Genomic DNA, 25,936 nt, shown 5'->3' with positions numbered 1-25,936 from the left:
ATGGGTCATCTATACAGCACAGTGGATAGTACTGATCCTCCAAATGGGGTGTATATACCCAGGGGGAGGTACCAGAGGCCCTATTGGGTGCCGTAAGAAAAATTAGAACTTCTATCTACAGTTTTTTTTTAATCCAAAGAAATTGTTTATTTTTTTTAAAAGATTTATTTATTTGAGAAAGACAACATGAACGGGGGGGAGAAGCAGAGGGAGAAGCAGACTCCCTGCTGAGCAGGGAGCCTGATGCGGGGTTTGATCCCGGGACCCTGGGATCATGACCTGAGCCCAAGGCAGATGTTTAACTGACTGAGCCACCCTGGCACCCAGCAAAGAAATTTTTAAAAGTCAGCTTCACTAATGTTTAATATGCAAATTGAAATCAGCACCTTCCTTGGATCCATATATCAGATGGTCACATACGCCTGGGGGATTCTTGGGTAAGAAGGGGAGTTCCACAAAGCATATGACTTGCCAGGGGTGCTCACCCACATTCCTTGGCTTTCTAGTTTGTAGTTTATCTGTGGAGGGTTAAATGTACTATGCAAAATATTATCTAATTTTAGCTAAACCTACTCTAATATAATGGATAAATGGTTTTAGAAGATCATTGCAAAGAATCCATGGGTTGAAGTGAATGCTAATAATATGAGCACAAAGAAAATGGCAGAGCAGATGTTTCTCATTCTCCCAATATAAGCACCTCTTCATTTCTATTTCAAGGTGAAGAATGAGACACTCTAATCAGATACAACAAAAAGTCAGGCAAAGGTCTTTCTAATTATCAAGATGATTATTAGAAATATGGGTTTACATTCACATCTTATCTCGTTTGCTTTATTATGTTGTCCCATTCTATATATTCCAAGAGAAATATTTGAAATATAAGCATCTCTCCTGATCCAATTCTGTTGCCTGCTTCCTTTATTCTTTGATATAATATAAAAAATAGATGGGATGCTTGGCTGGCTCAGTTGGAGGAGCATGCGACTTTTGATCTCGGCGTTGTGAGTTCAAGCCCCACGTTAGGTGTAGAGATTGCTTAAATAACTCTTTAAAAAACATAAAAATAGAGGCGCCTGGGTGGCTCAGTCAGTTAAGGGTCTGCCTTCAGCTAAAGTCATGATCCCAGGGCCCTGGGATCGAGCCCCATGTCAGCTCCCTGCTCAGTGGAGAGCCTGCTTCTCCCTCTCCCTCTGCCCGCCTGTCTACCTACTTGTGATCTCTCTCTCTGTCAAAGAAATAAATAAAATCTTAAAAATAAATAAATAAATAAAATAAAAATAGATTGAGGAAGGGAATGATTCCAGAGGATTTCAAAGTTTGAGTCCTGAGTGACTGGATGAATTGTGATGTGGAAAGTTGAGAATGAAGTCTGAGGCCAGAAAAAGACACCTAAGTGAAAAATGAATAGCACACACCCAAAATAGCACATTTAGACATAGACACTTAAAGAGTTTCATTTTGAAGAACTTGAAAAAATGAATTTGTAAATTCAAATTTTTATAAGTGGAAAAAATTGCTACAGTATGCCAAAGCAATGCGCTGCATTATACTTTTAAAAAATAAAGATGTTAAATGTTGAGTGCATTTATACGTAATTACACATTTTGAAGGAAAAGTGTCAGTTCCAAAGTGGTGGTGCATGAAAAAGTGTAAACACCATGTCATTTTAATTATACATTTTGCAAATAAAGCATTGCATTAAAAAAAAAAACCTGACTTCTCAGTGGAAACAATAGAAGCCAGAACATAATGGAATGACATTATTACAGTGTGAAAGAAAATGACTGTAAAAGTAGAACTCCATAACCAGGGAAAAGATCCTTAGGAAGGGAAGGTGCCATAGATATGTCAGACAAACCAAATCTGAGCGAATTTATAGTCAGCAAGCTCGCACTAAAGGGAATTCTTTACGCAGAAGGGAAATAATCCCAGATAGATACTAAAAAAAGGCAGGAAGGAATGAAGAGCAATGGACAACTAAATGTGCGGGTAAAAACAGATCAATTCGGTTGTAGAAAACAACAATAATAATGCTTAGTAGCTTTTAAAATATATATAGAGAGAATTAGGGGCACTTGGCTGGCTCAGTAGGTAGAGCATATGACTCTTGATCTCAGGGTTTTAAGTTCAAGCCCCGTATGGGGTGTAGAGATTACTTAAAAATAAAATCTTTAGGGACATCTGGGTGGCTCAGTCAGTTGAGTATCAGCCTTCGGCTCAGGTCATGATCCCAGGGTCCTGGGATCAAGCCCCACATTGGGCTGCCTGCTCCGTGGGGGGCCTGCTTCTCCCTCTCCCTCTGCCTGCCACTCTGCCTACTTGTGCTCTCTCTCTATCTCTCTCTCTGTCAAATAAATAAATAAAATCTTTAAAAAAAAATAAAATCTTTTTAAAAAGGAATATATATATGTATATATCTATATCTACATATATATAGAGAGAGAGAGAATTAAAATGCATGACAACATCATGGAGTTTGAGTGGGGTTGATCCTAATGCTTAACTTCAGAGTTGGGCATGTGATACAGATCTAGCCAATAAAACACCATGATGATTGGTTAAGTCAGGGGTATGTGACCAAAGATGAACCCATAAGAACCAGCAAATACCAGCCCTGAAACTTTTGTGGAAAATATTGTGAGTATTCCAAGGCTTAATATAACAGTGGGATGGCCCATCTAAAATGAATCCAGAACACAAGAAAACAGAAGGGATAAAGAAAGAGGTTTATTTTGGATTTAAGCTCCTGGATCCAGGTATACTAAAACTAGTCCTACCTCTGGAATTTGCAGTTATGTGTATTAGCTTCCTTCTTTTTTTTTTAAAGTATGTTCTACACTCAACATGGGACTTGAACTCACGACCCCAAAATCAAGAGCTGCATTCTCTACCTACCAACTGAGCCAGCTAGGTGCCCCAGGTTCCTTCTTTTTTTAAGCATGAATACAATAATGCAAAATGAGAGTGTAAATGGAGTTAAAGAGCTTTAAGGTTATAACATTACTGGGAAAATGGAAAAGAAGTAATTTGTTTTAGGTTGCAACAAGTCAAGGATGCACGTGTAATTTCTAAAGTAACCACTGGAAGAATAACAAAAGAATATACAATCAACCAAGCTAGTAGAAAATTTGAATACCAACATCAAAGGTAAATCTAAAAGAAAGCCAAAAAGAAAAAGAAAGGAATATAAAACAAGTATATCAAATGGGGGGGGGGGGAAGATGGCCATTAAAACCCCAAATATATTTCTAATTTCTTTTTTTTTAAGATTTTATTTACTTATTTGACAGAGAGAGAGACAGCGAGAGAGGGAACACAGGCAGGGGGAGTGGGAGAGGGAGAGGGAGAAGCAGGGCTTGACGCAGGGCTCGATCCCAGGACCCCAGGATCATGACCTGAGCCGAAGGCAGACACCCAACTGACTGAGCCACCCAGGCACCCTTCTAATTCCATTAAAAGCAAATAAGCTGGTGATGAAAATGTTCTAAAATTAATTGCGGTGAGGACTGCACAACTCTGTGATGAAACTAAAGGCCACTGAATTGTACACTATAAATGGGTGACTTGTGTGGTATGTGAATTACATCTCTCAATAAAGCTGTCTTTAAAAAGTGAATGGACTAAATATACCAACCAGAAGATCAAAATTGTCCAACTGGATATAAACAAAACCCAACTACATAGGGCACCAGGGTGGCCCAGTCGGTCAAGTGGCCAACTTGATTTTGGCTCAGGTCATGATCTCAGAGTTCTGGGATCGAGCCCCCTGTTGGGCTCCGCACTCAGCATGGAGTCTATTTGAGGATTCTCTCCCTCTCTCTCTACCCCTTCTCCCCTGCCCCTCAAATAAATAAATAAATCTTTAAAAATATTAGTTGAAAGTAAAAGAATGGTGGGGGTGTTTGGCTGGCTCAGTCAGTGGAGCGTGAGACTCTTGATCTTGGGGTTGTGGGTTCAAGCCCCATGTTGGGTGTGGAGATTACTTAAAAATAAAATCTTACCATAAAAAGAAAAAAAAAAGTAAAAGAATGGTTAAAAGATGTATCCTGCAAACACTAAGCACAAGAAAGCTGATATAGCTGTACTAATACCAAACAAAGCTTGACTAGAGATAGAGAAGAATATTTCATAATAATAAAGGAATCAATTGACTAGGAAAATATAACAAATCGTAGAGCTATATGCACCCATAACCAATATAAAGCAAAACTTGATGGAACTAAAAGGGACAAATCCACAACCACAGTAAGAAGTTTGAACACACCTCTTTCAATAGCTAATAGAATAAGGAAACAAAAAAATCAGTGAGACAGAAGATCTAAATAACACAATTAGCAAATTCTATATATCTAGGTATCTAGACATATATTTTGTATATATACATAGCATATGTATATATATTACATATATATAAAACACTCTACCCAACAATAACATAATATGTATTCTTTTCAAATGCAAATGTAACACTTACCAAAATTGACCATATACTGAGTCATAAAACAAGCCTCAACAAATTTCAAACAATTCAAAGCATTCAGAGTATGTTCTGTCACCACAGTAAAAGTAAGCTGGACATCCATAACACACAGAGGACTCTAAAATTCTCAACTGCTTGGAAAGTAAGCAACGATAACAAAAAAATAAAATCAGAATATAATGAATAACATTTTAAGCCCATAAACTTGACAACTTGTATGAAACGATAAATTGCTCAAGAAACACAACTTCCCAAAGTACCAGAAGAATAAACAGAACATAATCTAAAGAATCTGTTATCTGTTATAGAAATTGAAGCACCTTATAAAGCATCTTCCCAAAGAAAAGCCCAAGACCCAGATGGCTGAACTGGTGAATGCTTATAGACATCTAAGAAAAAAAAAGAAAAAAGCTCATCTTCACAAACACTTCCAGAGAATAGAAAAATAGTGAAACATCTCAAATTCTTTTTATGAGGCCAAAATGATCTTGTTACCAAAACCTGATAAGGATTATAAGAAAGGAAAATTGCTGAAAAATCTCTCTTGTGAGCATAAAGGTGAAATTCCTAAATATAGTATTAGCAAATGAATCAAGAACTATATACAAAGAATAATATGTCAGAAACAAATGACTTTTTTCTAGGACTGGAAAAGCTAATATTCTAAAATCAATAAATAGAGCCACCGCATAAATAGAAAAAAAATTAAAAAATTTTATCATCATCATCTTGATAGATGCAGAAAAATCTTTAAAGATATAACATTCATATAACATTGAGAGGCACCATCTTGGCTCCAGATCAAGCTGGAGGTGTGCATGACTGCGGTGGTGAGAGCCTGAATCCAGCAAGGGGCAGGAGGTACCTGTGGCCAGCTGGACTTTGGGGGCAGACGATGGAGACCACCAAAGCCGACTGGGCCATGGACCCAACACCAAGGGTAAGTCCGCATCAAGCCTCTACTTCTGAGTTTCTGAGAGACCAAGAGGGTCTCTTGGTCTCTTCTGAGAGAGGGGTTGGGGAGATCAACGCTGGGAATCTCAGGGTGAGGGTTACCCGGTACTGTCCCAAGGAGTTCAAGATTAGGGAAACTTGGTCCCAGTCCTAGGAATCCTGGGATGAGAGTGCTTGGCTCTATCCCAAAGAACCTTGTGTTTGAGGAGTTTGGTTGTGTCCCAGGGACTACAGGGTGGGGGGAGGGTTATGGCTCTGTCCAGAAAAAATGGCGGTTTACGCCTCACAGCCCCTTCCCAAGGTGAGGCGGGCATGACACCAGTCCTGAGAAACTGGGAGTGAGGGAGTATGGTCTTGTTCCTAGGAAGTCTGGGATGAGGAGCAGGGAGGGCCATGTTGTGAAGAGCCAGGGTTGGGGGATGGCCTGGGGCACCTTGCCCAGCATGCATCTGACACATCCCTGCAGTGGGCAGAGAGATTCAAACATGGCAGCAAGCAGAACGGAGCACTATCAGAAAGCTGGCTCTGTGGAACTCCCAGCACCTTCCCTGATGGCCCAGCTACCTCCTGATAGCCTGGAGATGCAGATCCAAGATGGCAGCAAAATCCGCAACCTGCTGGGGCTGTGGTGTTCTCAGGCTCTGGCCTGTGTGGGGCTGTGCATGGCATACGGTGTGCCCAGGTTCTGGCCGGGCTGCAGGGAAGGCCGTCAGCTGTGCTGAGACTGCCAAGCGGCAGGTAGCAGACCGGCCCCAGCTTACCAAGCTGTGCTTCCTGCAGACTGAGGACAGCTAGGTGGGTGCCAATCTCACTCAACACTGGCCTAGATCCCTTTATGGTGCCCCACCACGTGCCTGCAGTGTAGGTACTGCTCAGCCATGACCCCCTGGACCCCAGTGAGTGTGGCTACCAGCCCCCAAGGGCACTCGATGGGCCCTACACCGAGCTCCAGCTGTGGTCTCCGACCCTAAAGAAAGGCTTGAGGACCACCCGTTCTCTAGATATGAATGTCTAGGATGTCTGTGCCCTCTCTGACACACCTCTCTAACTGCTCGACATCTCCCCCATGACTTTAACCCACAGAAATGGGCCTGCCGCTCCTGCTTCGCATTCTCTCTGGTGTGCCACAAAGAGTGACAGGTGTGGGGTCCCTGCTCGTTCTGGAATGCTTGAGAAGGGCTTACTCTGCCCTCTACCTACAGTGGCTCTGACAGAGGTCCAAGGAGTGGGTTGGAAATAAAGGTTCTGCCTGTTTGCCTGAAAAAAATGTATATATATGTAATATTCATTCATGATTAGAAAAAAAATATCTGTAGCAAATTAGTAATAGAAAGGAACTTTCTTGATCTTATGAAGGGCATCTATAAAAAATTCAATACTTACATCAAACATCATGCTTAATGATGAGTTACTGAAAAATTTCCCCCTGAGATCAGGAATGGGGCAAAGAATTCTGTTATCGTCACTCCTATTCAATATCAGACTTGGAATCCAGTGCAATAATACAGGAAAAAGCAATAAAGAGCATATGGCAGGAAAGGAAGAAATAAAATCATCATTATTTACAACAACATAGTTTTGCAAAAAAAAAAAAAAAATCCAAAAGAATCTACAGAAAATCTATTAGAATAAGCAGATTTAGCAAGCTGCTGGATGGGTATATGTGAAAAAAAAATCAAGTGTACTTCTATAAACCAGCATCAAATAAATAGGAAATGAAATTTTTTAAGATACCATTTACAGTAGTCTCAAATAACATCAATTAATTAGGAACAAATCTAACAAAAGATGCCCAAGAGCTTTATACTGGAAACTACAAAATATTGAGAAAATTCAAACAAAGACATAAAAATAGAAGGATATATCATCATTATGGATTACTAGACTCAATATGATAAAGATATCATTTCTCTCCAAATTGATCTGTAAACTCAATGCAATAGCAATCAAAATCCCAATAGGTTGTTTTTTTCCATTAAGAAATTAACACATTGATTATAATATTTATATAGAGATGCAAAGGGTCAAAAATAGCCAAAATGTATTGTGGATCTAAATGAGAATGGTAGATCAACAAAAGGTCCCCAAGAAAGGAAAGGAGAATATGTTTATGACCGTTGCAAAAGCAATGATTTCTTTAAAAAGACCGAAAGGCACAAACCATAAACCATAAGAGAAAAACTTGATAAACTGGACTACATCCAGGGCGCCTGCGGGGCTCAGTCATTAAGTGTCTGCCTTTGGCTCAGGTCATGATCCCAGGGTCCTGGGATCGAGCCCCACATAGGGCTCCCTGCTCGGCGGGAAGCCTGCTTCTCCCTCTCCCACTTCCCCTGCTTGTGTTTCCCTCTCTCGCTGTCAAATAAATAAAGAAAATCTTAAAAAATAAAAAAACAAAACAAAACTGGACTACATCCATTTAAGAAATTCTGTTTATGGAGAGACACTATTAAAACAGGAAAAAGCAGGACACAGAGTGGGAAATGGTACTTGGATATTCTATAACTGACAAAGGGCTTGCTTTTATCCAAAATATATAAGGAATTCCTATAAACAATTAAGAAAAAGGCAGACAATTCTAGAAAAATGGGCAAAATACTTAAACAGGCATTTTCCTTTTAGCACTGTTTTAGCTACATTCCACAGATTTTCATTCAACTCATTCCAAATATTTTCTCATTTACCTTCAGGTTTCTGCTTTGACCCATGGATTATACAGAAATCTGTTGCTGAATTTCTAAGAGCTTGGAAGTTTTTGCTGTTGCTATTATCTACCGGAAATGATTTCTAGTTTAATTCCATATGGTCAGAGAAAATTTCACCTCTGTTTTATGACCCAACATATAGTCTAACAGGCCCACTTTATTTTTACAAAATTTATTTAAAGATTTTATTTTTTTAAGATTTTATTTTTAAATAATCTCTACACCCAACGTGGGGCTCAAACTCACAACCCCGAGATCAAGAGTCCTACACTCCACCAACTGAGCCAGCCAGGCGCTCCTTTTTTTTCTTTAATGATTTTTTAAAGTTTATTTTCTTTTAGTAATCTCTACACCCAACCTGGGGCTCAAACTTACAACCCTGAGATCAAGAGTCACATGCTGTTCTGACTGAGCCAGCCAGGTGCCCCTAGCCGGCCCACTTTACAAGAAAAACTAAAGAGAATTCTTTGGGGTGAAAGCAAGTGACCCCAAATGATAACTCAATTCTACATGAAAAGCAAAGAGCGCCAGTAAAGGTAATTATGTAACTATAAAAGACAGTACAAATCTTTATTTCATCCCCTTTCTCCTCTTAATTTAAAAAGCAAGTGTATTAAGCAATATGTATTAATTGTATCATTGGGCCTATAACCTATAAAAATGTAACATATTTGACAACAAGGGCACAAAACAGGTGGGGGGAGATCAAGTTGTATTGGAGTAAGGAAATGGTCCCAAAGGGTTACTCAAATCCATAGGAACAAATGACGACAACTAGAAATGGTAAATGCGAAGGCAAATACAGCAAACTATAAATGTATACTTGGCCTCTTCTTTTCTCAGCTTATTTACTAGACATAAAATTATATGCAGTAATAACTGTAACATCGTATGTTTGAATTTGTAACATAATAAATGTAACGTGTATAACAATAACAGCACAAAATGGGGAAGAGGGAATAGAGCTATATAGGAGTGCTTTTATATGTTGCTAAAACTAAGTTAGTATCCATGTGAAGTGGATTCTGATAAGTTCAGATGTATATGAGAAGCTCTAGAGCAACCATAAAGAAAATCACTAAAAAAACAGAATAAAAAATCATTATATAAGCATTAAATTGTTATACTTGAAAACAGTCATTTAATGCAAAAGGAAGTAGTAAAGGAGGAATAGAGGAATATAAAAGACATGAGATTTTATAGAAAACAAAAAAGGAAATAGCAATGTAAATCCAACTATACCAATAATAAAATTAAAGAGAATGGATTAGGGCCACCTGACTGGCTCAGTTGGTAGAGCATGCGATTCTTGATCTCGGGGTCATGAGTTTGAGCCCCACGTTGGGGGTAGAGTTTACTTAAAAAAAATAAAGTGAATGGATTAAGCAATCTAATCAAGAGGCAGAGAGTGTCAGACTGAACAAGAGAAAACAAGACCCAACTCTATGTTGTCTATGGGAAGAGTCATACTGTAGATTCAAAGATACAAATAGGTTAGAAGTCAAGGGATGGAAAAGTACATATCATGCAATTAGCAACCATAAGAAAGCCGGAGTAACTCTACTAATATCAGACAAAATAGACGCCAAGACAAAAATTACTACTAGACACTGAGAAGGACATTATATATTGATAAAAAGTCAATACACCAAGAACATATACCAAGTATTAACATACACACACTTAGAGCAGAGCCCCAAATACATGAAGCAAAAACTGACATAATGGGGGCACCTGGGTGGCTCAGTCAGTTAGGCATCTGCCTTCAGCTCAGGTCATGATCTTGGATCCCAGGATCGAGCCCCACGTCGGGCTCCCTGCTCAGCAGGGAGTCTGCTTCTCCTCCTGCCCCTCGCCCCACTCGGGTTCTCTCTCTCTCACTCTCTCTGTCTCTCTCTCTCTCAAATAAATAAATAAAATTTTTTTTAAAAACTGACATAAGTGAAAGGAGAAATTAGACAATTCAACAATAATAGTTGAAGACTTCAATACCCTAATTGTAATAATAGAAAGGAGAACTAGGCAGAAGATCAAAAGGAAATAGAAGTCTTGAACAGCACTATAAACCAACTGGAGCTAACAGATTTGTATATATAAAACACTTGCACAAAACAAAAGCAGAATATACATTCTTCTCAAGTGTACATGGAACATTCTCTAGGATAGACCATATATTAGGCAATAAAATAAACCTCAGTACACTTAAAATGATTGAAACCATACAAAGTATGTTCTCTGATCACAATAAAGCGAACTTAGAAATGAATAAAAGAAAAAAATTAGGAAATTCACAAATGTGTGTAAATTAAACAACACATTCTTTTTTATTTTATTTTAATTTTTTAAAAGATTTTATCTATTTATTTGACAGAGAGAGAGCGCACAAGCAGGGGGAGTGGGAGAGGGAGAAGCAGGCTCTCTGCCGAGCAGGGAGCCCGATGCGGGACTCAGATCCCAGCACCCTGGGATCATGACCCAAGCCGAAGGCAGACGCCCAACTGATTGAGCCACCCAGGTGCCCCACAACACATTCCTTTTTAAAAAAACTTTTTATTTATTTAAAGTTTATTTATTTAAGTAATCTCTACGCCCATTGTGGCGCTCAAACTCATGACCCCAAGATCAAGAGCTACATACTCCTCCAACTGAGCCAGCCAGGTGCCCCTAAACAACGCGTAAACAATGGGCCAAAGAAAATGCCGGAAGAGAAATTACAGAAGATTTCAAGATGCATATGAATGAACATGTCAACACAACATACCACATTAAAAAAGAAGATTAAAACCAATAACCTAACTTTCCACCTTTAGAAACTAGAAAAGCAGAACGAACTAAACCCAAAGCAATTAAAAGGAAATAATAAAGATTAGAGTGAAAGTTAATGAATTAGAGAATAGAAAAGGAATAGAGAAAAATCAATGAAACCAAAAGTTAGCTCTTTGAGAAGATAAACAAACAAACAAACAAAAACCCCACCAAACCGAAAAACATTTAGCTAGACTGACCAAGAAAAAAGAGAGAAGACTCAATTTCCTGAAAACAGAAATGAAAGAGAGAACATCACTACCAAACTTGCAGAAATAAAAAGGATTCTAAGTGTATACTATGAACGACTATGTGCTAAAAAGTTAGGTAACTTACATAAAATAGACAAATTATTAGAAAGACACAAACTACCATAACTGGGGTGCTTGGCTGGCTCAGTGCAAGGAACACACAAATCTTGATGAGTTCGAGCTCCACTTTGGGCATGGAGTCCTACTTTAAAAAATATAAATAAATAAATAAATAAATAAATAATAAAAAAACCCCAAACTACCATAACTGACACAAGAGGAAATAGACAAATCTGAAGAGACCTGTATTAAGAAGAGTTTGAATCAGTAATTTAAAAATTACTCACAGGGGCGCCTGGGTGGCTCAGTCGTTAAGCGTCTGCCTTCGGTTCAGGTCATGATCCCAGGGTCCTGGGATCGAGCCCCGCATCGGGCTCCCTGCTAGGCGGGAAGCCTGCTTCTCCCTCTCCCACTCCCCCTGCTTGTGTTCCCTCTCTTTCTGTGTCTTTCTCTGTCAAATAAATAAATAAAATCTTAAAAAAAAGAAACAAATAAAAATTACTCACAAAGGCTTGGGATCAAAAGGCTTCACTGGTGAGTTCTACAAAAATATTTTTAAAAAATAATAGCAATTTTTCACAAACTTTTCCAAAAAATAGAAGAGGGAACACTTCCTCACTCATGTTATGAAGCCAGTATTACTCTGACACCAAAATCAGACAAAAACATAGCAAGTAAAGAAAACTAAAGACCAATAACTCGCATAAAACTAGAAACAAGGGGTGCTTGGGTGGCTCAGTCAGCTGAGTGTCTGACTCTTGGTTTTGACTCAGTCATGATCTCAGGGTTCTGGGATCAAGCCCTGCGTTGGGCTACCTACTCAGCGGGGAGTCAGCTTGAGGATTTCTCTCCCTCTCCCACTGCCCCTCCCCCTAAACTCTTTCTTCTTTCTCTCGCAAATGGCTGAAAAAAAATCTTTAAAAAAACTCACTAGAAACAAAAATCCTCAACAAAATACTGGCAAACCAAATCCAGCAACATATAAAAGGGATTAGACACCATGACCAAGTGGGATTCATCCCAGGGTTACAAGGTTGTTTTAACATCCAAAATTCAATTAATGTAACAGACCATATCAATAGAATAAAAAACAAAGCTTGCCTAATGATCTCAATAGATGCAGAAAAAGTACTTGACAAAATTCATTGTCCCTGAATGATAAAAACACTCAACAAACTAAGAATTGAAGGAATCTTTCTCAACCTGATGAAGGACATCTGTGAAAAACCTACAACTAATGTCATATTTAATGGTGAAAGATCGAAAGCTTTCCCCCTAAGATCAGGAATGAAACATGGATGTCTGCTCTTGTCATGCCTAGGCAACATTTTTAAAAATTGAAACATATTTGACATATAACATTGTATAAATTTAAGATGTATAACATGTTGATTTGATACATTCATATACTGTAATATGAGTAACCATGGTTGGCTCTTCTGTCACCTCACATTATTATCATTTCTGTTTTGTGCTGGGAATAATTAAGATCTGGTCTCCTAGCAAACTTGACGGTTACAATATAATATTGTCGTCTGTATTGACTATACTGTGCATTAGATCTCAAAGGACTTATTTAGCTACTAGTTGCAAGTTTTCACCCTCAGACCACATCTCTTTTATTCAACATTGTACGCACGGTTCTAACCACGGCTTTGGCAAGAAAAAAATAAAAGGCCTCTAGACTGGAAATGAAGAAGTAAATAAAACTATCTCTATTTGCAGATAACATGATCTTGTATATATCAAATCTTAAGGAATACACTAAAAATCTACTAGCACGAATAAATGAGTTCAGCGAGGTTGTGGACACAGGATCAATGTACAAAAATTATCTATATTTCATACGCTAACAATGAACACATCAAAAAACAAAATTAAGAAAATGATTCCACTCACAATAGCATCAAGAATAAAATACTTTGGAATAAACTTAACAATAGAAGTGCTGACTTATACCCCAAAAACTACCAAATATTGTTGAAAGAAATTAAAAATCTAAAAGATTAAAAATCATCCCATATTCATAGATCAGAAGACTTAGGGTTTTTAAGATGGCAATACTCCTCAAATCGATGTACAAATTCAGCAAGGATTTTTCAATCCTCTATCAAAACTCCAGCTGGCTTTGTTGAAGAATTTTATAAGCTGATCCTAAATTCATCTGTAAATTCAGAGGACCCAGAATAGCCAAAACAACCTTGAAAAAGAGGATCAGAGTTGGAGGATTTACGTTTCCTAATTTCAAGATCTATTCCAAAGCTGTAATAATCAAGAGAATGGGGTGCCAGCATAAGAATAGACACACAGAGCAATGGAAGAGCATCAGAAATAAACTCTCACATTTGTGGTCAATTGATTTGCAACAAGGATGCCAAGACAATTCAGTGGGGGAAAGAAAGCTGTTTTCAACAAATGGTGCTGGGACAACTGGATACCTACCTGCAAAATGATACATTTGGACCCCTACCTCCCACCATATACAAAAATTAATTCAAAACTGATTAAAGACTTAATTGTAAGAGCTAAAATACCCTCTGAACAAAAGTGTTGAGCATGGAATACATAGGTTTTACTAAGTAAAAACATCAGGTTTTTAGATTTGTAGGAATTAGTTTCCAATTCCCCAAAAATGTACATTCACTTTGTATCTTCAAGCTACTTTTGGTAGACCAGCTGTTTGCCAAACAGGTCCTTTGCATCTATGAACTCGTCATATGGGCTATTCATGTCTCAAACGTCCATAATTTTTAAAGTAGGCTCCACACCCACCGTGGGGCTTGAACTTATGACCCTGAGATTGAGAGTCAAATGCTCTACCTCAGTCAGGTACCCCCAAAATGTCCACAAGTTTTGAACACCATGAAGCATATTGGATGTCATCGTAAGTTAACCCTCTTTTTCTCAGGGAAAATGGTTTTAAAGCGCAGCAGTAACTTGAAATTGTGAAATCAAAATTGGATTCCAAATAAGTTAGAGTTTTCGTAAGAAATTGAGAAAGTCCTGTTTAATTTGACTGCCCTTTTCTGGTGACATTTTATTTTGAGTTCTAAAGCCTTCTGATTTCTAAAATTTACATTGGCACTGTCGGCTGAATATGTAGATAGATGAGCAAAATTATACAAGATATCAACAATCTTTTGTTTTATGTTTTCTGCAGTTTCATTATGATCTTCATAGAAATCAAGAAAATGATTTAAAATTGCTTTTCAAATCAAAGTATCTAAAAGCTAGGAGGAACATTTTTAGTTGCTGTGATTTCCACATCAGTTGATACACTGTAGAAAGCATAATCCTTGGTAAGGTCTGACAGAATCAGCTCCACACTGTTAGAGACCAACGCATCTCGGAGCAAAATTTCCTCTTTTGTTCATCTACAGGACATTTTAGCTGTGACCTCCGAATCAGGAAATCTAACTTTATTCAAAGAGCAATCAAGAGAGTGGCGCAATAATGGGTGTTTGTTGCTGAGGTATGCCAAGCAAAATCAGTGGCCGCCAACGTTGACTGAACTTTCCTGTCTTTTTGGAAGACTAAAAACTTTGGATTGATGTATAAGGCTTGTCTGTCTCATCCAGATCTTCTGAGATTCAGTCTCTGTATGGGCTTTCACATCCCCTTCTCCGGCATGCCCAGTCCCAAATTCTTTTCAGCTTATTTTTCAGAAAGCTGTGTTTTGGTTGTTTACCTCCCTAATCTAGTTGTATGTGTTCTTGCATCTGTCATCAAAATAACATAGTCATTTAGCTTTCTCTTTTGAAGCTTTCTGGGTCAAGCTGGGGTTGGTATTGTGATTGTTTTCAGTTTCTTTATCTGAACACTTAGAATACAGGTACAATATTCATAATATTAAAAGTTAAAGTAGCACTGTCTCCATACAGATCACAAGAGCTAATCCACAGGCAGTCCAAGACAGAATGTCACAACTCATGCTTGCAATGCTCTTAAGTTGCAAACTTAAGGTGCATCCCTCCAAGTGAGCAACAGTGGATGATCCGCTATTGGGAACCGGAAATCATGGTCGCCAACATCAGTGGTCAGGATTGACGGTGGCTGTGGATAGATAATCTATGCCATATCTATTTGACACTAAAAAGAATGTTGCTTTCAGCTCCTGTTTTTTGGAACCATGGTTTGGGTTTGGTCCCTTTCCCCCCAAACACGAGCAACCATGGCTGAAAATGGATTTTTCACATCCTGGGGTGGAGTTTCCTGGGATGCAGGACTCTCAGTGCTAAAACTAGGACAGTACCAAGGAAATCAGGATGACTGGTCCCTCTGTTATACCTTTGGTCACTTTCCAGAGTACTGAGAGAGTTGTTTTTGATAGTTTTGTTCAGCTTTATAGTTGTTTTGGGGAGAAGATTTGTTGCCCTCCTTCATTCATCCTGCCGGAAGTAAATCGCCCACACTGTGTATTTTACATACTATTTTTAGTTTGTCTTTCTCTTACTAAAATGTAAACTCCATGGCAATAGGGATCTTTGTCTGTTTTGTTTACTGCTATATCCCCTGTGCTTGGCACATTGTGGGTAAATATTTCTACAGTAAACATCTTGATGAACAAACGGATTAATGACACTTGCAGGAGTGTGGAAACTACATCGGAGGAGGGAAAATCGAATCAGACAGGCAAGTCAGTAAGTTAGCGGAGTGGTCCCGGTTAGAGGTGGTAGAGATGGTGGAGGAGATAAGGAAAAGTGGACTGATTTTAGAGATGATTAGGAGACAAAATTGCCATGATTAATGATAGAGTGGAGATGAGCGGGAGTGGTGGGGTAGGGAGCAGAATGGAGGGTGGGATCAAGGATGACTCCTTAATCTCTGGCCTGCAGAACTGGGTGAATAGAGGTGCCGTGCAGTGAGTTGGCTAGTCAACAGTGGACCGGTACCAGGTTTATAGGGAGAAGGTCATGAATTCTCTTTAAGACATACCGAGTTGGAGATGCCTTTGAGATGACTAAGCAATTTCAAATAGGCGATTGGTTATACGGTTCTAGAATTCAGAGGAGTGATGTTGGCTAGAGACATAAATGAGTGTGTTACCACGTCAGTGGGTGGTAAATAAAGTGATGAGGGTGGGTGATTACAAGGGAGCGTGAGGATACGGCCTAAGATCAAGCTGCAGTTGTACTCCCATTGCATTCAAGTTCTCGTTGGAATTAAGGAAATTCCTTGATTGGCAACTGGCACCTAAGTTAGGATTTCAAATCATAAATGTTTGAAGATTTTGAAATGCAACAAAGAGAAGAGATTTCCAGGCTTTCTCCTACTTTTCCTTTAGGTCCTATTTTTAGAGATGATGTATGTTTCATGGCAGTGTTTGGTGCCCATTGGTCATGCTTTTTTTTTTTTTTTTTTTTTTTAATTCTGGGTAAGGGTGACTATGGAGGATTCCGGTTCTAACTTTAAAAGTATTTATCAAGCCCTGTGTGCTTAGCCCCATGCTAAGTGCTATGGAGAAGATAAAGGATATCAACTGTGCCTACTCTTGAGGGATTTTCAAACTATTGGTGGGAAGAATTGCATATTAAAATTGGAAGAGACCTTAAAGGTCATCTAGTCTGATTCCGTCATGTTTTTCAGAATGTAAAAGCATGTCCCAGAAAGATGAAGTGACTTTTCAAGTTCAAAATGAAGTGACAGAGGTCTGACTACAAGCCCAGGCCTCCTGATTTCTCACCTAACCAAGCACGCTACTCTTTTTCAATAAAGCATTCATTTAGATAACAAATATTAATTGAGTGCCTACTCCGTGAAGGTACTGCTCTAGGCCTTTATGGTAAATCATGCTCCCTTTTCACGTGCATTTGCCTCTGGTGATGAACAGTGGGATTCACAGCGCCCCGGGCATTCAATAAGGAGAGTTGACTGATAACTGGGGGTGGCTTACAGCTGTAGCACCCAGTTTCTTTTTTTTTCTTTTTAAGATTTTATTTATTTGTTTGACAGAGAGAGAGAGAGACACAGCGAGAGAGGGAACACAAGCGGGGTGAGGGGCAGAGGGAGAAGCAGACTCCCCGCTGAGCAGGGAGCCCGACGAGGGGCTCGATCCCAGGACCCCGGGATCATGACCTGAGCCGAAGGCAGATGCCTAACGACTGAGCCACCCAGGCGCCCCATGTATCATCCACTTTCGATTCATAATCTTTTCTTCTCAATGCTTGAGGGAAGAGGAAAGAAGTGATGCATTAATATATGATGCAATGAGAGAATAATATACGGTACACAGTATATAATTAACTGCTGAAATGCATTGTGTGACTCTCGGTGAAAAGAGGCACAGGAGCCGATGCCCAGAGCACAAGACAACAGTCTCAGACAGGAAACTGTCCTCCAACAGCCGTACCATTGGCTCCCCGACAAGTTCCTTTGAGAAAGTTCAGCAGATATTTATTGGACGAGCACTGTGCTAGGTGCCGGGGGTATAAAAAAGAATAAGACACGGTCTCTTTGCCCAAAGAGCTCACTCTCTCATGGGAGAGTCAGAAGTACATATAATTTCAATATGATGTGCTAAGTGATGAGCTAGAGGTCCGGCCGGGGTGCTATGGAAGCGCTGGAGGAGAGCTTTACTCAATCAAAGGGTGAGTGAAACTTCTGGAAAGCTAAGGGCTGATACCTGAATGGCATCCTGAAGGCTTCTACCTAGTCCAAAAGGAGTTGTAAAGGAGTTTTGGGAGGCAAGAACAGCACGAATAAAGAAACAGAGGGTGGACCTAGATGGTATTATGCTGAGTGAAATAAGTCAGACAGAGAAAGACAAATATCATATGATTTCACTTATATGTGGAATCTAAAGAACAGACCAAATAGACAAAGCAAAAACAGACCTGTAAGTACAGCGAATAAATTGGTGATTGCCAGGGGGAACAGAGGTGGGGATTGGGCAACATGGGTGAAGGGGAGTGGGAGGTACAGGCTTCCAGTTATGAAATGAATAAGTTATGGGGATGGAAGGCACAGCATAGGGAATATAGTTGGTGGTATTGTAATAGCGCTGTTTGGGGACAGATGGCAGCTACATTTGTGGTGAGCACAGCATAATGTATAGACTTGTCAAATCACTATGTCATACACCTGAATCTAATGGAACATTGTGTGTCAACTAGACTTCAAAAAAGAAAGAAAGAAAGAAAAGCTTATTGAAATAATAAAAAAGAAACAAAGGCCTTTTGTCTCTCTATTCCACTTCTCAGAAAAACTGGAGGGGCACCTGGGTGGCTCAGTCGTTAAGCGTCTGCCTTCAGCTCGGGTCATGATCCCAGGGTCCTGGGATCGAGCCCCGCATCGGGCTCCCTGCTCGGCGGGAAGCCTGCTTCTCCCTCTCTTACTCCCCCTGCTTGTGTTCCCTCTCTCGCTGTGTCTCTCTCTGTCAAATAAATAAAATCTTTAAAAAAAAAAAAAGAAAAGAAAAACTGGAGATCATTATTAGCTCCTTGTAAGTGGTATAAGATAAAAAATACTCCATATTACCTCCTGTAAAGCTAGCTCTTATAGTTAATATTTATTGAGCTCTGTGGGCCAGGAACTGTGCTAAGTGCAGTATGTGGATTATCTCATGCAATCCTCAAAAAAAAAAAAAAAAAATCCTTGAGAAAGGTACTTCCATCATTCTCAGTTTACAGATGAGGAAATCAAGGCACTAAGAGGTTAATCTGAAATCAGGATTTGTGCCCAGGCCATTCGGGTTTTTGCCTCCTGGTTTAGTTACATCTCACTGTGAATATTAGCTCTCTCAAATCTTAGTCATGTATCATCCTTTGAGTTTTTAGACTGATTATTATACTATTTGAAATTAGTGTAGCCCTTTCTGGTTTTGTTATTTAACCAACAGCCAAAGTAGGACCAAAAGGAACAAAGATGCTCAAGATCACCCAGGACCCAGTGGCAAGTGTCTTCACTAAGATACATGCCTAAGAATGATATGGATCAGAAGGAAGTCTCTCAGGCCCTCAGATGTAACTGACAAAATGCCCAGGAGGGAAGTGTTTGTTTTCGTTTTCCGCCTGAAGGCTGTAGGTTAGTGGTTCTCAAACTTTTGCGTGTACTGCAGTCTTACCTGGGGAGCTTGTTAAAAATAAAGTTGCTGGACCCCATTTCACGGCTGTGCCAGAATCACTGTAGCTGGGCTTGGGCTGCTGCATTACTAACCAATTCCTGATATGTTTCCATTCCATTCCAAATGTACTTGTCCCCATTCTTCATGATATTCCCTTCCCCATTCTCCGTTTCTCCTCTTTTCCGTTCCCCATTCTCCACGGTCTTTCCCTCATTAAGTATTTATTGAATATCTACTCTAGGCACAGAGTTCTCCGGGCTGGGGATGGAGCAGTGAACGTGGCAAAATAGAGCCCCTGCCCTGATGGAGACAGATAAAAAAACACATAAACAAATAAATAAGAGGCAGTGCTTCATAGTGATTAAGAGTTTGACTTCTGGAGTCAAAACAAATGTAGGCTTGACCCATGGTTCTTCTTCTTCCTAGCTGTATCACCTTGGGCAAGTTACTTAATTGCTCAACAGTCTCTTCCTCTGTAAAGGGACTACTTACTCCTGGCCCCTCAGGGCTGTTGTAAGGATTGAATAAGGTAACACGCATAAAGTACTTAGCAGAGTGCCTAGCACATTGTCCTCAGAAGTCGGTTAACTCTTATAATTTTGCAAGCATCAGCACTATAAAGCTTATTACTTCCCCAATATTGCCATCGATATAGTACATTCAGCTTCTGTGTTTATTTAACATCCAATAAACAACGTCTTAGAGATGTCCGTGTGCCTCTAAAGCATTTCCCTTTGCCACAGTCGCAAGTTTCCTGGGCAGAGTCTGTACCGTACCCAGCGTCAAACTGCTTAACAAGAGGAAACATCCAAGTCCGCCAAGGTTCCTAGCTCCTCCGTTAGGTACCTGAGTAGCTCCACAGCCTGGACAAAGTAAACCTCACCAATACACTAAGTGGAAGTTAAATAAACAAACAACAAAAACTAAGTAGAATAGCATAGGGGCCAAATTCTGGCAGCCAACATTAGCAGGTTGATCAATCAGATGATATGGCAGTTAAGGGACACTTAAAAAAGAAAAAACAAAAAACCTGTCCTTCTTACGTGTTGGGGCGAGAATATTCACATACATCATTATCTGTCTTTGTGCTCCATAACAACTTTGCAAGTAATATCAATCTCATCTGACTGATGTGTAAACTAAGGCTCAGAGAAGTCAAATGACTCGTCCAAGGTCACTCCGCTAGTTAGTGGCAGGCCCGCAACTCAAACACAGGTCTTCTGACTCTTATGCAGCATCTCACGCAAATAAACAGCACTTTTTTTTCCCCACAGAAACATGTATCTTTTTTTTTAAGATTTCATTTTAAGTAATCTCTATGCCCAAAGTGGGGCTCGAACTTACATCCCTGAGATCGAGAGTCGCACGCTCCACCGACTGAGCCAGCCAGGTGCCCCTTCACAGAACTATTTAAAATGCAGAATACTTCCACTTTTAAAAATAAGAAATAAGAAATGTAAAATGTATCCAATATACAAAATGCAAATAGACTTCAGTTCCATATAGGTGATATTCACTTCTTTTTGCACAAGATGAGGTTGTAATTTTACATTTGTTTATATTACTTGATTAAGGTCTGTCTGCCCCTACACCAAAACGGACTGTGTCCACTTTCATCTAACATGTCGTAGGTGATCAATATGAACTTGATGAATGAATGAATGATCCACTGGTGTTGATTATAGCTAGAAGGGAGGTCACAGGCATGTAGTTGAATTTAGCCTTTGTTTTAGGCAGGAGCAGAAATACTAGAGGTATCTTACACAGAAACACTGAAGATGGGGAAAAAGGAATTACTTTTTAGTTGCTGGAAAGGATGAATTTGCTTGTACTGGACTTAGTGAGTTAGCTCAAGGACAGGAGCAGATGGAGTTGCTAAGCAGTTGTTTACAGGGTAAAATCTAGAGACTGTTTCAATTCTACAAAAAAGAATGGCAGGCAGTTTCCTAATGTGTGGTCCTCAACAGATCTGCATCAGAATATCTGGGCAGTTTAAGAAGGCATTTTCCTGAGCCCACTACAGCATCCCCAGAGTGGGGTGCGGGGTGGGGGGAGCTTGGGGGGTGGCACCAAAAATTTTTGCATTTTTCACAAGCTCCCAGGTAATTAATTCTCACTTCCAAATTTTGAGAATTGCTGGGTTGGAATCACAAGAGACCTGCAGCAGGTCTAAGACTCTGCCTAGGGAAAAGTCTGCATTATAAGGTAAGAAGAAGGGAAATCTTCCACGAACAGACTGAAAGAGAAGCCAGAGAGCCAGAGTCAAGAGTCCCCATTAAGAGCCAAAGAAGGTGAAAGTTTAAGAATAAGTAAACTGCCCAAAGTGTCAAATGTCACAGAGATGTCAAGAATGAAGATGGAGAAAAGTTGTGAAGATGGAATCCAGATTTTTCTGGGCCTGGACTTGTCCTTCAAGATCCAGCTCAAAACATTTCCTCCCCAAGGATGTATTTCCTGCTCCGTTGGACAGAGCCCATCAATCTTTGTGGTATGTAATTCCATTAGAACATTTCGTCTCTTTTACTGAAATTCTGTTTTTCTTCGTTAGAAATACCGGGTTTTCGGGGCGCCTGGGTGGCTCAGTCGTTGGGCGTCTGCCTTCGGCTCGGGTCATGATCCCAGGGTCCTGGGATCGAGCCCCACATCGGGCTCCATGCTCCGCGGGAGGTCTGCTTCTCCCTCTCTCACTCCCACTGCTTGTGTTCCCTCTCTCACTGTGTCTCTCTCTGTCAAATAAATAAATAAAATCTTAGAAAAAAAAAAAGAAATACCGGGTTTTCATCCTCATTAGACCGAGAATTCCTTGAAGGCAGGAGCTGTTTCTTACTTCTTTTCAAATCTCCAGGGTCTGCCATAGTACCTGGCATACAGAGAATATGTATGCCTGCTGAATGTGTGATTGGGAAGGAATTGGAGGCTGAGAACACAGTCTGGGAGTGAAGGTAGAAGAATCCTAAGTGTTTGAAGGCAAGCGACAGCAGGGAATAAGTAGAGAAGCAGTTCGTCTAGAGCATGGAAGAGACGTGATTAAAACTACAGCCTTAGCTTTAAAAAGCTGGAAGGACAGTTCCTTCTGAGTCTTGAAGGAAGCAAGAAAGGATGGGTGTACAAGATAAAGTCACTTAGCTCAGATGGCCCAACTCTAAATAAGTCAGGAAGTTAAGGCCTTTGCTGAAATGAGGTACAGAAAGCGGGATCTAGAGCCTGAAGAAGGACTGGAAGAGTGTTGGTGGGAGTGTGCTGGTGGATCAATAAGAGATTAAGAGATCCTGTGCTATATCCTCAGGCATTGTTAATAGCGTGTTATCGCAATCTGACTCCTTTCTGTAGTCCTTGAAATAACAGGCTGCGTGTATCAGTCATGCTAATTGAAACTGGCTAGCAGACCTGGTGCCTGAAACTCACTAGGGTTGCTGAGCTCTTCCTCTCTGGAACATTTCCTGCACTTCCTTTCCACCTCTTAAGGCAAGTGCTGCAGTCCATCTCCTATCATAGCTATTTGTTTTTTCCTTGTTAGACGGTAAATAGTTGAGGGCAAAGGCTGTGTCTTATTCACTGTTGTGTTCTACCTTCGCATAGGGCCTTGTACGTCATAGGTGGAGGATGGCTGTACCAGGCACACACCTTTCTATAGCATTTATCACACCATACCTTATCTGTTTGCTTCTTTGTCTCCCTTTTTAGACCATGAACTTGAGGTTAGGGATTGAGTTGATCTGTATCTCTTTTGTGTTTTGGAACTTCGTAGTTTCGCTGATGTTTATTGAATCAAATCGTTGAAATGAGTGCATAGATGAGTAAAAGGGCTAAGGGTCCCGTGCGGCTAAATGACTGCTTTGTCCAACCTTCTTTGATACCTGTTTGTATGGGATACAATGTTACAAGAACACGATCACTGTTTTCTCTAGGATTACAATTTAACATTGCAGGGAAAAGTTAAAAGGATGAAACAGTGTAGTAACAGCATTGGATTGCAACAATGGAAATCCACCACGCCCCCGTCCCCCCCTTCTACAGGAAAAATAGCTACGTAGCGGGCATCTTTAAATTTTCATTGGTTTGTTAGGGCTTTTATTTATTTTTTTAAACCACTGGCTTTTAGTCTGTGAGCGTAGGAGAAAATAACAAAGGCTGACCCTTACACAGGGCATACTATGTGCCCAAGTGTTATTCTGTGATTTACATGTATTAACTCATTTCTCTTAGCAGCTCTATGAGATGGATACCATTGTGATCTCCATTTTGGACGTGCTGGAACTGAGGGACGGAGAGGTAATGCAACGTGCTCAAGGTCACAGAGCTAGAAGTGGGGGAGCTGGGATTCAAACCCAAGCAGTCAGGCTCCATACATCAAAGAGGAAAGCGCTCGATTAGCTGTCGCGTTTACCTGTGTTGAGTTACAAAGAAAAGCACTTATCTTTTTCTGATTATGATAATCTCCGCATTTATAGAGGGCCTGTTATATGCCAGGGACGCTCATACACGCTTAACTTGCATTATCTCATTTCTTCTTCACAATAAACCCGTGAGATCCTATTTTTAATCCCCATCTTAAAGACAAAAATTTTTTTTCAGGTACGGGGATGAAAATGATTTGCCCGAGGATTGAAATCCAGGCCGACTGACTCCACTACGAGCTTCTCAGTCTTTCCTGGCAGTAAAATGAGAGAACGGAGGACCTCAAAGGGATGCCACGAGAGTACAATGAAATAATGGATGTGAAAAGGCCTCGGTGAACAAGTGCAAGGGATCAGGCCTACCCACTTGAATCACTATTGAAAACTGGCTACCCAGAGCCCCTGTCCAGTGGTTTCTAGTCCCAACCCTGCCCCTTCTCCGCCCGACCCACAGCGATATCTTTGAATCTCTTTCTCTATCTCCTCGGATCCGGCCCCCAAACACTTGGCTGAGCGGCGGACCGGAGAATAGAAGGTACGCGCGCGAGCAGGAGGCGGAGCCTGCCGCCCCGATCCGTACTGGGGGCGGCCTTCGCACATGCGCCGTGGCTCTGCGGCTTCAGTTGCCCGGCCGTGCAGCCAATCGGGGCCCGCGGCGCGCTCGAGACGTATTAACGCTGTGTTGAGTCGTTGCGTGCGAGGGGGGCGACGTAAGGGCGCTCCGCGAGCCCGTCTCTCCTCGAATGAAAGGAAACAACCTCCGGCGACAGAGCCCCGCTCCCAGGCGCTGCCGGAGAACCGACACCGACTTCTTTCTCTTTCCCCTCATTGGCGCTTCTCCGCTGCCGTTCGCCTCTGGGCCCCGCCGGTGAGTCCCCACGGTAGCTTGGGGCCCCCCATTCTCTGCCCGGCGGGAGAAGACAAGGAGGATGGCGATGGCCAGGCCGCCGCCCCTGCCCGTTGTTAAGGGGGACTCTTGGTGGTCTCGCTTTATTGTCAAGGACCCCAGAAGCGCCGCTCGTTGAAGGCGCTTGGCAGAGAGGCTGCTGAGAAAAGTGCTTTGGAGGAGCTAAGGGAGAGGCTAGGCTTAAGCCTAGACTTCGGGGGAGGGGGCGCAGCATTTGGGGAGGAAAAAATACTGGGGATTTTTAGTCTTTGCCATCGCTTAGGACATATTTGGGAAGGAGGGAGACTCCCAGTTTGGGAAGCGTAAGAGGAAGAATGGTTAGGATGGCAAGAGGGTTAGCTTTACGGAACTCTGGGGTGGGGGGAATTAGGGGCGAAACTGAGATCTGAAACGAAGACTGTTTGAGGGCGAACTCCTGGGGAAGGAGGGTTAAAGAAAGTGGTGGGATAGCTTCCTGGATTCGGGAGGATTGGAAAAGGACGATTAGGGGACCCTGACTTGCCGACCGAAAGGACCTGCTAAAGTGTTTTAGAGGAAGATAGTTTTGCGAGTTTATCCAGCGCTTGATTAGAGGGAGGTCTTGGAGTCTAGTGTGTATTGAGGAATAAATAACGGGGAGAGGATCCGGTACGTTATGTGTACCATCCTTTATTATATGGACGAACAGCACGGCATTCTTTTGAAATTTGTTCGTTTCGATATCCTGCGTGGAAGTTGAAAAATCCTTTCTTTTTGAAAAACCTTTTGTTTTCATCGGCTTAGTACGTAATATCAGGTCTTATTCATACAGTTCAAATTCTTTCTTACCCTTGGGTTTGAAGCAACTGGAAAATTCCTTCAGTTTCCTTTTGAATAACCGCAAAAAGCAGTGCGAAACATGTAATAATATCGTGCAACCAAATTCAGGTGCCCTTCCGGTTCATCTCTTACTCGTTTATTTCTCTCCGCTGTAACTTTGCTGACAGAAATACTGCTTCTTTGGGGATCACGTTTATATATTCTGAACTGTATATTTCAGCTTGATTGCGTGCGGAATTGTTTGATCTTCCGGAACTGCAGTTTTTGTTTTGTTTTGTTTTGTTTTTCTGTGAAAATGGTCTTTCAGATACCAGACATTGAATGAGCTCTCGACTGGGTTCTTGAATGCTCTCCTTGATGTTTCAGGTTATTTCTACCTTGGTGCTTTACAGCATCTTGTAAAATCAGGAACGCATTGATTGTTTCAGCCTAACTAATCGAGCTTTTATATTTTGCCAGACATTTAAATGATGTTTTTCACACCGATGCCTTTGCTTTTTTATTTCTGCTTTAT

At 40.8% G+C, this 25,936-nt stretch overlaps 1 protein-coding gene and 1 pseudogene across 2 annotated transcripts in view; both read left to right on the top strand.

The window, feature by feature from the left end:
• Positions 1–5,922: 5,922 nt before the first annotated feature.
• LOC118540621 (ribonuclease P protein subunit p25-like protein) lies at positions 5,923–6,420 on the top strand (annotated as a pseudogene).
• A 17,947-nt stretch (positions 6,421–24,367) lies between these two features.
• LOC118552865 (PHD finger protein 6) overlaps positions 24,368–25,936 on the top strand; it is a 47,336-nt gene continuing 45,767 nt past the window's right edge. The window contains exon 1 of one of the 2 annotated variants that reach the window (XM_078064519.1): positions 24,368–24,585. The gene's annotated coding sequence lies outside the window, so the exon portion shown is untranslated. The remainder of the gene's footprint in view (positions 24,586–25,936) is intronic. The other variant, XM_078064520.1, reaches the window with a different exon arrangement.

This window comes from Halichoerus grypus, chromosome X (genome assembly GCF_964656455.1).
Source record: "Halichoerus grypus chromosome X, mHalGry1.hap1.1, whole genome shotgun sequence".
Classification (NCBI taxonomy): Eukaryota; Metazoa; Chordata; class Mammalia; order Carnivora; family Phocidae; genus Halichoerus; species Halichoerus grypus.
The sequence above is the reverse complement of the archived record's forward strand: the minus strand, read 5'-3'. Positions and strand labels throughout refer to the sequence as shown.